We start from the raw sequence: 13,185 nt of genomic DNA on the forward strand, positions 1-13,185 counted from the left end.
ATCTTAAATATCAGTCACCTACTTTCTTTCACTTTGTGTGCCCACCCTCAATAATATTTATTACAGTAGATTCAAACCATCATATATACCAATGACACTATATACACAATTTATAACTAGTGCTTCAGACCCAAAATCTCAACTGCTTACTCCATTATCTCCACAAGGACGATGCACAGAAGACTCAAATTCAAAACACACAACACTGCCACCAGCTCCTCTCCCGGCCCACACTGTTGCTCTTCCTACTGCATTCCCAACCCTGGGTATCAGCACTACCGTTTCCCAGACGCCCATGTGCCTCAACTGGAAAACTTGGAAGTCAGCTTTGAAGCCTTTTCTTCATCTTTCAAATCCATCTCCTCCTCTCAGTCCTTACTTTCTGCTACTTGCCTTGGTTCAAGTCCTCATCATTCTAACCTTTTTTACTATTAGAGCATATACACTGCGCAAGAAGGAATTCTCTAAATCAGAAATTAGACGAGGTGACTCCTCTGCTTAAGGCCTTCCCATCCTCCCCAGGGCCGAGCCACAGAGAAAAACCAGGCAAGCTCCCTGTGGCATGCAGGGCCATCCATAATCTATGCCAAGTTGCTTTTCTAGTCCTGTCTCCCACATATGTCCTCGCCAGATTCTTGAATGGGTCTATGTCTTTGTCTGTGACTTCAACTCTGCCTAGATTGCCATCTACCTTTAGTAAATTCCAGTTTCACTGCCTAAAGCCTCTGTTCTATGAATTTACTCAATCAGGAGACAGGTGTCATTCCTTTCTCTGGGCCACCACGCCTCCATTCACTGTATGCCCACAATCCCTTCTGCCAAACCCTTAGGACCAGATGTATTTCACAATTCAGAAAGTTCAGATTTTAGAAAGGTTATGCAGGGCATTCACTGTATATTATGTAACAACTCCAGCAGAATTTGGGGTAGCACCTCATAATCAAACACATGTATGAAAAATTACACTAAGAGGTAAAAATAAAGGTCATATAAAGTCTTCTATCAGTTCAGGTAAGGTATTAGTTATAAACGAGTCTCGCACAAAATACTTTCATTTCTCGGAGCTTTTTGAAATTTGAAATTGTGAATAAGGGATTACATACAATTATTTTCTTGTAAGTTTTCCCAACTAGATGTGACCTCGTCAAGGTCAGGAGATTCTCTGTTTAACCCAGATGCTTGATAGAATGTCTGGCTTATTATTAGCTGAATAAATATCCTATCAACTGTGTATTGGCTACAGAGTGCTTTCAATGTTCACAAATAAAACTATCAATAAGTTAACAAGCACTATCATAAGAGATCAAATTATGGTTTCCAGTAAGAACTGTCATGTGGAAAGGCTACTTTAGAAGATCACGGAAGGATAAAGAGATGCAGTATAAACTAGTGTTTATAAGCACGGGCCTGGGTGTGGATCCTAGCCCAATTAGCTGCAGGATAGTGGGCAAGTTGACTGACTTTTGGAGCTTTAGTTTCCTCATAGATTAACTGAGTCTCACTCTAGCATCTACCTGATAGGACCAATATAAAGATAAACAGGATAATACATGCTAAGTGCTTAGCATGAGTTATGTGATAAAAATAATAGCTAATATTATGACTATAAAATGATTATGAGAACACTTATGATGTTACTGAAATAGCTACAAGAGAGATCAAGGCAGTATTCCAGGAGTATAGGTTATATATGTTGATTTTCCTAAGCGTATTGATGCAGTGATCTACTATTTCTCAACATATAATTTGGTTTCTTTCCTGATATCTTATCTTGGCCCAGGTGGACATATTTAAAATAGAGCAGATGAAGCTAATGAAACAAAGGCACCTGCTATTAACTACATGGAAAATGATTCTGTTCTGGGAAAAATGGGGTGGCCAATATAATCGGAGTGTGAGGCTCCCTGTGGTGCCTGCTAATAGTCCTCAAACCTGGAAGCTAATTCTGAACAAAAACTAGCTCCTTTGGATATTAAACATTCATGATAAAGGGAATCAGGGAAAAGTTCAAAACTGTTTCAGATTTGCTTTGGTATCTAGGAAACAAGATTGATGTACTGCATTTAGAGACCTTTTTTTCCTCTTTAGACAATAGCCAAAAGTTTCTCTCAAATAAGCCTTTTTATTATTAAATAAGTGTTAACTATTCCCCTTAGTTGTTAATAAATAGAATAATAAGAAGTAATCATTTGTCCTCTACATGGTATATGGCTCAAGGCACAATGTGTGCAGACAGACCTTAAAATTGGAATAAAAACCAGACACAACCCCAGGACAGAAAGATTTGAGGGATCAAAAACATGTCTGTTCAAAGACTCTGAGAAAAATGGTGCATTAACTGGCAATAAAACTTTCCACTTTTGTAGCCTAACCACTGGGTGGGTAGGTAGCAAGTTCAGCTACCATCAAACACCAAAATTTGGCTCCCTTGCCAATGAAAGTCCAACTTTCCACACTGAGTTAGCCTCTATACATGCACACTCACATTGAATTCTCACAATGTTTCGTGGAAAACACTAAATGCAGATGTGGAAAGTAAAGTTCAGAGAGATGAAATAACTGGCCCATGTATGGTCACACAGACTTGCATGCGGCCAGCCCAGTCTCTGGTGTGTCAGACGTCCAAGCATACGTGATTTCCATTCTAACTGAAAGCACAGAGGACATCCTTCCCCCGTCTTCATCTGCCTAATTCTAAATTCATTCTGGCTCAATTTAAGTGTCTGGCCTCTGATATGACATTCGCTTTTCTATGTCCCCATAACCCACTCTTTATATTCCTTCCATAGCACTTACCACAATATTTTGAAATTATCTGCTTGCTCATCTAACTCCTTCACTAGACCATGGGCTCTCTGAGAAGGGCCATGCCTTTTTCCCTCATGTACCCAGTACAGTGCCTGGTACAGCATAGTCAGTCAAAAAGTGTCTGTTGAATTAAAATGAACATCTGTCCTAAATTCAGCATCAAGTTTTAGGGAATTCATTAAAGTGTCATCACAGGCTAACAGATAATACTTTCCTATGAGACTGGTACAAATTTCAGATGAAAACTGGGAATCCCTCCCAAAAAACACTGCAGCATTTCCATTTTGCCAATTAAGGTTCATTATCGAACCTTGGCGACAGTTTGAACTTGAAAAGGAGTTTTGACTATTTTTAGGTTCCTAGAGGACACAGTTGCTATTGCTGGAGATATGGAAGATTTATTCCCAGTATTTTAGATATCCTAGGAACAATCTCCTAAACAGCTACTGATTGTCCATTTTCAATTGACATGGGGGCAGGTGGTGGGGGGCAAAAACCTCAAGATGGAAAATAATATTCTTTCTGAATAGCATTTTTTCTAGTTTTAAAAAAATCTATAGTACATCATACTGACCATAAATCAAGTTTTCAAATCATCTTCTAACTCTTTCTTTTTTATTCTATCTCATTTCCAACTTCTTAATTCTGCCTCTCTCACTTAAGAGGCTCAATGCAATAAACAATATATTTGTTGTTTCCTAACTAAGAATACTTAGATTTCTAAGTAGTCTTCCTTAGTCCTCGATAGTCCCACAGAACTTTTCATTTATACAGGGATTCCTTTCCACTCTTGGCAATCAAGGCTCAAATCATTCAAATCCTGAGCAGTGAAAACTTTCCTAGATGAGTCTATGGATAAACACAACTTTACATCCCCTAAGTATTTATGTATTCTATTTATGTCATAAATATTGTTTACTACTACTGATATCTTTATTTGAATCTAGAATTACTGAATCTCAGAGATGGAAGAGATTGTCTACCAGACCAGGAACTCTTTGAGGTGAAGAACTATGTCTTAATTTATCTTCATCTCTCACATCAGCCCAGAGCCTAGCATACAGTGGAGACTCATTAACATGAGTGAATACAAAATAACGGTTCAGTAGTTTTAAAACTACGTACCTCAGAACTATACGACTGTGCAGGGTCTGACTTGGAAGAGCACAAAAGGACCTTGTATTTTGTGGAGTAAGTTATACCTTTCTGTTTCACATAAGTCTTATAATGTTTCATGTAAAATTTCAGTTGAAAAAAATTTCCACTGCTAAAAGAGCTTGAAAAGCACTTATTTTTGTAGATATTATCTTATTTGCTAGGTTATTGTGTCTCTTGAAATAGACTAGGAGGATATGACAATAAGAACTCAGCTATATATACACAGTAAGCTAAAAATATCACATATATGAGTGTACTTCAAAAAGTTCATGGAAAGATTCATGTTATCTTTTAATTCTATTTTTCCACTATTTTAAATTCTATTTTTAACTCTATTTTCCATTATCTTTCCAAAAGATAATATGAATTTTTTCATGAGCTTTTTGAAGTACCCTTGTGTATGATATATATCCTCATATTCTATTTATATATATATATGTACACATACATAAATGGCCATTGTTTAATTGGATCCTATCATGAACTAGAAGCTTTACATATGTTATGCCATTTGACCTTCTCTCTAGCTCTACATGGCAGTCATCGCTGACAGCCCCATTTTATAAGTAAGGACTCTGAGGCTCAGAAAATTAGCAATTTACCTGACAAAGCATGTTTGAAACTCATTTCTGTCTAGAGCCAAAGATCAAGCTCTTGAGATAGAAAAGAACGTTTTTGATGTGAATTAGGAATGAATAGGAAGAATACATTGCAAAATTTTTAAATTGGCATTTTAGAGAGCGGAAGTAGTTTTAAACTAAATGGAGGAAAAGAACAGATAACAGTCAACAGATGGAAGAATGCATGCAAGAAAGGGGCAGGTATGTAAATAAGACTTCCCACCTCATTACTAAGATAAGTTGGGGAAAGTTTTTTAATTATCTAGTATCTGACAAAGGTGGGGGGATGAAGGGGATGTCTATAGAGGTAGAAGAATTTTTAAATTGAGAGAAGATGAGAGAATGAAATGGAAAAGTCCCAGCTCCACTGGGAATCTGACTTTAACTGCAATGAAAGATTTGCAACCTTGAGAAAGCCTACAAATACACAAATGTTTCAGAGACTATATTAGAAGGTGAACTGCACTTGGGTCTTTGAGAATCATTGTCAAGTACTAATTCCCTCCCTCTTTCTTCTAGAGTAGGTGATAAGGAGGTATGAAAGGGCAGGGAAGGTTTCCCTTATAGGGGGAAAATGTATCCTTCAATAGATGAACCATATGCAGCATTAGTTGGTGGTTTGGAAATATTAACCATTTTACTCTAAAACTTTAAGATTTCCAATTACAATTTGATATTAAAACAACTCTGTTAAATTTTAGCCACTCCAAATTCCACTGAGGTAGATAAAGATTTTTCCACTGCCATTCTAATGAAATGTCACTACTATTATTTTAGGAAGCATATTAAATTGGAATTTAATTTAAATAGAAAGTGAGTTGCTTTCCTTTAAAAAATTATACTGTTGCCTGTGTTAAGCAAATAATAATTAACACAAGTACATACTGTTATAATTAGCAGGGAATTTAATTAAACAAATATGCCAACATAACCAGATGCATGACAAAGTAATTGTAATATGCCTTGCCAATGTATTCTTTCCCACTTCATAGTTCTTACATAGTAATTATAAAGCTATCTCTTTTTTTAAATAAGCACAGAATTTCTAAAGACAAGCCTCCTGAAAGCCATATTCAAGTGAAAGAAAGCAAATTTTAAAAAATCTTACTGCAGGAGGAGCCGTGGAGAATACAATCAGTTATTTCACTCAAAATTCCTGGTAAAAGTTCAGTTGATTTTGACTCTTTAGCTCCATCTGAACTTTACCAGATTTCATTCTCACTTCAGTGTTATGGGGCTGTATCCCTAAGCTGGGAGAGACAATGCCATATAAAAAAAAAAAGACTGATTTTACATAATCTCCTAGAAGTACTCTGTCCTTCAGAAAGAAAGCAAGTCACCTAGAAACCATATGCCACTTTGAGTTACAAAAGAATAAAGAGAGTAGGGAAATAAATTACCAAAGGAAGAGGAATATGATTTCCAGGTAAAGTTTAAAATGCATATTCTTATTTAACACTGAGAGAAAATGATGGCGTCTGACAGTTTCCTTATGGGTAAAATTATAACACAAAGGAAGGTGATTAATGCAGATAGAAGGAAAATTTAATTAGGTCATTTCTAAAATAAGTCCAAGTATAAACTTTAGTATCTCAATGCTATGACATATAAAGATCTTAAAACACCACTACACCCTATCTTTTGTTATATCCTATACATACAAAGACTATAATATTTTTAGCAATCAAGAAACAAACAATTTGCCCACGGCACCAGAGCACATCTGGAGACACACATATAATTTTTAATTCCTGAGTCTACCATCCCTGGAAGTATTCCATTAACCTTGAGTTTTCAAAATGAGAGCAAGTCATTTGAAACATCTGATCTACTCTGCATTCAAAAAGAATCAGTTTTCAGCTTTTTAAATTTTACATCTAAACCAGGGATAAATTCAATCAAAAGGCAGGTGGGCTACGACCATATGTGTTAGTGATCACTTCCACTTCAACGTTACATCCTGAAATGAAGGGGAAAAAATAACCATCCTGATTAGATAGATGCAACACTCAGTTAAAAGAAAGTGCAAACTCTCCCTATGCAACAGGATATGCTCATTTACAGAAAAGAAAACTTATTTTCACAAATGATATAACAGCAAGGTGGCAGCAACAACCTACCTCTACATAGGAATAGAGGTCTCCCCTACATCTATGTAGGATTTCATAGGTGATAAAAAATTTCTCACGTTTTCCTTTAGCTGATGGTCACAACTATATAGTTAGCTAGTGATTCATAGCTGTATTTGATGATGTAGTAATTGAGACTTGGAGAGGTTAAATGTCCTGCTTAAGATCATCTAGCAATAAGTGGCACAACTGGGGCTCAAAACCAGGTCTTTGGAATCTGATTCTACTGTCTTTCCAACCATCTTCTGAATGTCACACAAAGAACAAAGGTCTGTATATATGTATAATGGATAACATCATTCTCCAGATTAGTAAACACTTCATCAATATTAAGCAACTCCCTGGGGTAGCTAATGGCAAAACAACTTATCTAGAAAAGTTACCCAATATGCTTGAAATTGCAAACTTTCTCAGTATTTCAAATATTACCCAAAAAGAAAACCAAATGGCAACTGTGCATACATGAGATATAAAGTTTGTTTCCTAACTCTCTCACAGGAAATCAACTTTTCTGGAACTAGGAAGTTTTTGAACTTAAAGTCCCAAACAATTTCCAATGGCACATGTGCCTCAGTGAAATACCATACTCCTGGGCCAAGTCCTCTCAGCCCACAGCATGCTGGAGGTCTCCTAGCAGACATCAATGGATTCATCCCTAACTTAGAGACACCATAATGAAATATCCACAAAGCCTCCTTGCACTAGAAGAGAAAGGGGGGCTTCATATTTGGACTGGACGGACTAACTCTTAGAGCACATCTTCTCTTTTTCAATGGCAGAAGTATTAGAAAGATTATTAGTTTAGATTGTGAACTCTTAGGGCAGTTTTTTAAAATTTTGCCAATCTTAGTAAAAAGACTACCTTGACTTCTGTTCACCATTTAAAAATTGCATAGAAAGATGGGATGCAGAAGGGTGAGAAGGGAAAGTGGGGAGGGAAGACAAAATTGAATGAACATTTATTAAGTTGAATCAGCTGTGTGCCTGGTATATCGATCATGCATTTGCCCATAATTCCTCGCTTAGTCTTCACAACTAAACTCTAAAGGAGTCAGTACTCTCACCATTCATATCAGACATGGGAAAAAGTCACAAGATTAAGACATTCTACTAAGGCACAGAGAAAACTTCGATGTTTCTTTGTGGTTTATTTTTATTTTTTATGACTAACAAAAATCAAAACAAGACTATGTACAAAACTTTCAAGTACTTTTGAGAGATTCCCTAGTTGGTAAATCCTGGGACTGTGAAGGCCGCTAAAAGCAGAAATGTCCCGTAGAAACCTGTCATAATGCTTTTAGAGAATTCAATTTTCTCTATAGTTCTTTCCCCACGTTTCCCTAGTCAATAAAAGAATTATAATTTCCCTCTTTTAAAGTGTTTGCTGTTGCAATTTTTTTCGCTGAGTACTCAACTTGTCTTTTTTTGACAGTCATTAAAATGCAGGCAACCTTGTATGAAAGTAACAACAGCTGCTAACATTTATTAAGCACTATTCTAAAACCTATGTATTAACTCATTTAATTCTACTAACAATCCCATGAAGTCATTTTACAGATGAGCAAACAGGGGCACAATGAGGTTAAGTAATCTGCCTAAAGTCATAACACAGTAAGTTATTAGAGCCAGGATTCTGATTCATTTTTTATGATGCTGAAACTGCACTCTTTACCCCTTAATTCATTCAATAAACCAGCCAAAATAAATGAACATTTTTTTCTATGCTAGGTACTGTACTAGATGAAGGGGGAAGAGAAAGGAAAGGCCCAGTCCTGAGCCCTCTGGGCAGACATATATTAGGACAGTGAACAAACTACTCCAAACTTTCATTTGCTAGAGCCTGGTGCTGGCTCACAGAGAGAGAGACAGCACTTACACTTGGTACTCGACCCTGTTTAAACTAAACCCAACCACCATTATAAGATGTCTATGAGAAGACCTCTGGAAGCAGAAGTTTCATTAGGCTGCTGACACTGTGGTGGGGACAGCAGCAGCAGGTACATCTTGATATCAGGAACTTGTTTTCTCACAGGAAATATCCCCAAAGAGCAATCGCTACATTAGGAGTTCTTAAAGAGTGGTCCCTGGACTAGCAGCATTGACACTATTTGGAAACTTGTTAGAAAAGCATATGTCTGTGTTCCTATGTGAACATGCTAACCTTTGGCCAGGGGGAAATACAGACTTTATAAATTGGTATACAAAGACAATTATTTTAAGTGTCCTCCCATATTTAAGTACTACATGTTACTAATTGTGTTTATATATTAACAACATAAATAAGTATATGTTAATTGCATAATAAAGTGAAAAGAGCAAAGAAAAGAATTATTTTTGTGTGTACTTTGGTGTATTTTGTCTTTTTTTCTATGTTTATAAAAGCTTTTTATACCATTATGATCATATTATATACACTATCCTGAAACTACTTTATTCACTTTTTATATTATAGATCTTTTCCAGTGTGATTAAAAACACTTGGTAAATATTTCACTACATAATATGGATGTAGCATAACTAACTTATGATTCCCCTACTGCTAGGTATTTAGTTTGTTTTTAATATTCTGCTGTTATAAGCAAGCTGTGATGAACATATTTGTGCAAAACTATTTATTCATATATCGGTGTACTACCTTGATATAAATATCTATAGGTGAACAACACTTAAATATTTCCATACTTTCTGGTTGTATTAATTAATGCTGCCACCAGCAGAGTATAAGACTACCCACTGGCTTAGTATTTGACAAAGGTAAGGAAATGGTTTCTTATTTTCATTTTTTGTTTTTTGGTTCCTGTTAATATTAAACTTATATATTCACCAGCCACTTATGACATTTTTGTACATATCTGATCTCATTTGATTTTTGCTTTTGGGTTAAACCATGTGAACTTTTCCTTTTGTAAGTAAAACATAAAAACCAGCAATTTCATATTGTTCAAACTTTATAGCTTAACCTTCAGGATTCTGAAATTGTACCACTTACACAGTGAAATTCTGAAACTATACCACCTATACAGCGATAGAATTCTCAGTTTATTTGGGACACAGAACATATATGCATGAAAAGAGAATAAAAAAAAAAATACACACCACTAGTCTCAGTACCATCTTGGGTCCTCCTCAGAGCTCAGCTTCCTCCTACAACCAAGTCCCCAATGGAACGATAACATTTAAAACACATACAATTATTTTCAATAGTATGATTTGTGTAATTTTGTACAGTGCTTTATGTATGTTTCAATAATTATAATGGATAAATAAATCATACAATGACTGTGAAAAAATAAAATATATATAAAAGGAAGAAGACAGAAAAGAGTGAGCAGGAGAGAGCTGAGCTGGAGCATCCACACATCTCTTCATGTGCCTTTTTCTCAGTCCTTCTCAGCAAGCCACTTCAGTGAAGTCTCACACAGGAGGGAGAAGAAACACTCTACCAGCAAAAGTCTGCCTAACTTGTCCACTTAGTCAGCACAGGTAAAAATCACAGGACCCAAACAGGCATATGAAAAAATGTTCAACATCACTAATGATCAGGGAAATGCAAATCCAAACAACAATGGGATACCACCTCACTCCAGTTAGAATGGCTATTATCAAAAAGACAAAAGAAAACAAGTGTTGGCAAGGATGTGGATAAAAGGGAACACTTGTACACTGTTGGTTGGAGTAGAAACTTCTACAGTCATTATGGAAAATAGTATGGAGGTTCCTCAAAAAATTAAAAGTAGAACTACCATACGATCCAGCAATCCCATTACTGGGTATATACCCAAAGGAAATGAAATCAGTATGTCAAAAAATAGCTGCACTCCCACATTTGTTGCAGCACTATTTATAATAGCCAACATATGGAATCGACCTAAGTTTGAACAATGGATGAATGGATTTTTAAAAATATGGTACATATAGGTATTTATATACACAAGGGAATTTTATTTGGTCATAAAAAAAGAATGAAATCCTGTCATTTGCAGCAGCGTGGATGGACTTGGAAGACATTATGCTAAGTAAAGTAAGCCAGGTACAGAAAGACAAATATCATATGACCTCATTCATTTGTGGAACTTTAAAAAAAAGAAGAAAAAAGGTGATATTATAGAGGCAGAGTGTAGAACAGCAGATACCAGAGTCGGGGGAAGAAGGGGGGCAATGAGAGGTCTGGGGGAGGTTGGCCAACAGGCACATAATTCAATTAGAGAGGAGGAATAAGTTCTGATGTTCTGTTGCACAGTAGGACGCCTATGGTTAAATTTTATATATTACGTAATAGCTAGAGGAGAAGCTTCTGAATATTTTTGCCACAAAGAAATGATGAATGCATGAAGTGACTAACCTGATTACTATTCAACATATATAGGTATCAAAACATCAGACTGTACCTTATAAGTATATATACTTACAATGTGTCAATTAAAATGTTTTTTTCAAAGTTAAAAAAAATTAACTGGGCCCACGTGGAAGTGTTTGCTTACTAATTAGAACTAATAGTAAGTTGCACAGAAAGGTGGTTAGAAATGAACATAATCATATAGACAATTCACTTATCAGCTATTAGCTCAATCAACAAAGTTGATTGCATATTGAAAAGCAAATGAAATGCTAGCCAGGCAATATGGCGGGATGAGCAGAGCAGTGCACTCTTTTATCTTTCAGGCAATGTGGGGTTTAGACTTAGCTCTGTCACCTAAGCTAGCTGTGGGACCTTCACTGAGTCGACAGCCAATTCATGCATCAGTTCACTCTTTTGTAAAAAGAGAGATAAGAAGAGCTCTAAAGTCTCTTTCCAATTCTAAATTCTATGAAGAAACTGACAATTGGCTAATATTATAGACAGCCACTTTTCCTTACAACTTTGGCAACAGCACATTTTTATCAAGTGAGACTCAGCAAATCTTTCATAGAAGGCTCTTAAACACCCTTAAACTCTCACATATGATAGAAAATACAAGGCTTTTAATGAGTTTCATGAGTTTGTTTCACATGCTTTAGAAGAAATAGTGTTATCCAAGCTAATTAAGTCATTTCATCTGTGTGGCTCTATGCAATTGTTGGGATTTTTCCAAAAACGTTCCTTAGGGTATCTTCTGCTTATGCTATTTTGTTCAAAATTTCAGAGGTAAACATGAACAGAGAATGCTAATCTCTCTTTAAGACTTCTTAATTAGGAAAGGTTGAAGCCCCAGTAGATTTATCGTTAATACTAAATTCTTCATTTATCAGTTTGCTTGCTCTCTCACTTGTTAGGCTAAATACATGCTAATTTTGGTGCAGAGCTGAGAATCTTCCACCCTGTTTCTGCCATCAAGTTGTAAAGCTGGGTATTATGGATTAAATAATGATAAAGAAAATACAAATTATGACATGTATCTGTTTATTCTGTTAGAATTTTGTGATATCAAGGGAGGGAGGTTTTGGTGATGGGGAGCAATAATCAGCCACAATGTATATCGACAAAATAAAACTTAAAAAAAAAAAAAAAAAAGAATTTTGTGATATCAAATACCTCTTGAAATAGAGAGACCATTTCCTAAGCCTTGAAAATATTTTTGTTACACAGAACTTTCTGTTGTCTAGACAAAAGACCACTTTTAAATCAGCCTGATTAAATATGCTGTGTGATGTTCAAACTCTTATTTTGCTTTAGGAAAGAAGGTTTTATAACACAGTGGAAACCTGGGTCTTGGTTTTGCTACTAATGCTTTTCCTAAAAGCCCAGAATGGTGCAAGGCCAAACCAGATGGTCACCGGAGAAAGAGAGAGAAAGCACAGGTGCCAGGCACTCAGGACTCAGGGGTGCGGTAATACCAGGTAGAAAGAGAGGAAGAGTGGAGATTTTCCCAAGAAGATACAGGATTCTGAGATTCAAAGGGAACAGCCCACCCTCCCCCACCCCTCTTATTCTAGGAACCGACTTTCTATTAGGGGAAAATATTAAGATTGTATATATCCTTCCATATCTCATCCCATAAACCAAGACACTATTTTGAAAAAGTTTCTGTGTTTATTAAGAAAATTACACATTATATTCAAATACAGTGTACAACAACACTACACCAAATGCTGCTTTCATTGTGAAAAGGACTAAACAAAAGATAAACAAGGTCTTCTGAATGCCACTGTTAAACAAATTTGCCTTGACTTCTACAATTTGTTGTGTCCATATCAGGAAGGCAGTTTTACCAAGGGCTCTCTGAAGAGCACAGCCTCATTACACAGACCTGAGCATTACAACACTGCCCCTAAACACAGACTTGACCTCCTGGTGATTTTACCTGTAAGGGATTTTGACTTGACCTGACATTTCATCATTGGTCAGACTGGTGCTGACTTGGAGAGGCGATGATTAATTCTAACCTGTACTCTGTTCCTTCTCATTTTTTTCTGTATCCCTTGTGTCTTTTCTCATGCCAGACACTACTCCTAGACCAAATTGGAAATTTGAATCTACCACCGCCCTCCCA

The 13,185-nt window shown here is 36.2% G+C and overlaps 1 protein-coding gene across 1 annotated transcript in view; it reads right to left on the minus strand.

The window, feature by feature from the left end:
- Positions 1–13,185, minus strand: part of EXOC4 (exocyst complex component 4) — a 791,906-nt gene that overhangs the window by 279,420 nt on the left and 499,301 nt on the right. The window lies entirely within an intron of this gene.

The sequence above is a fragment of the Cynocephalus volans genome, chromosome 6 (assembly GCF_027409185.1).
Source record: "Cynocephalus volans isolate mCynVol1 chromosome 6, mCynVol1.pri, whole genome shotgun sequence".
Classification (NCBI taxonomy): domain Eukaryota; kingdom Metazoa; phylum Chordata; class Mammalia; order Dermoptera; family Cynocephalidae; genus Cynocephalus; species Cynocephalus volans.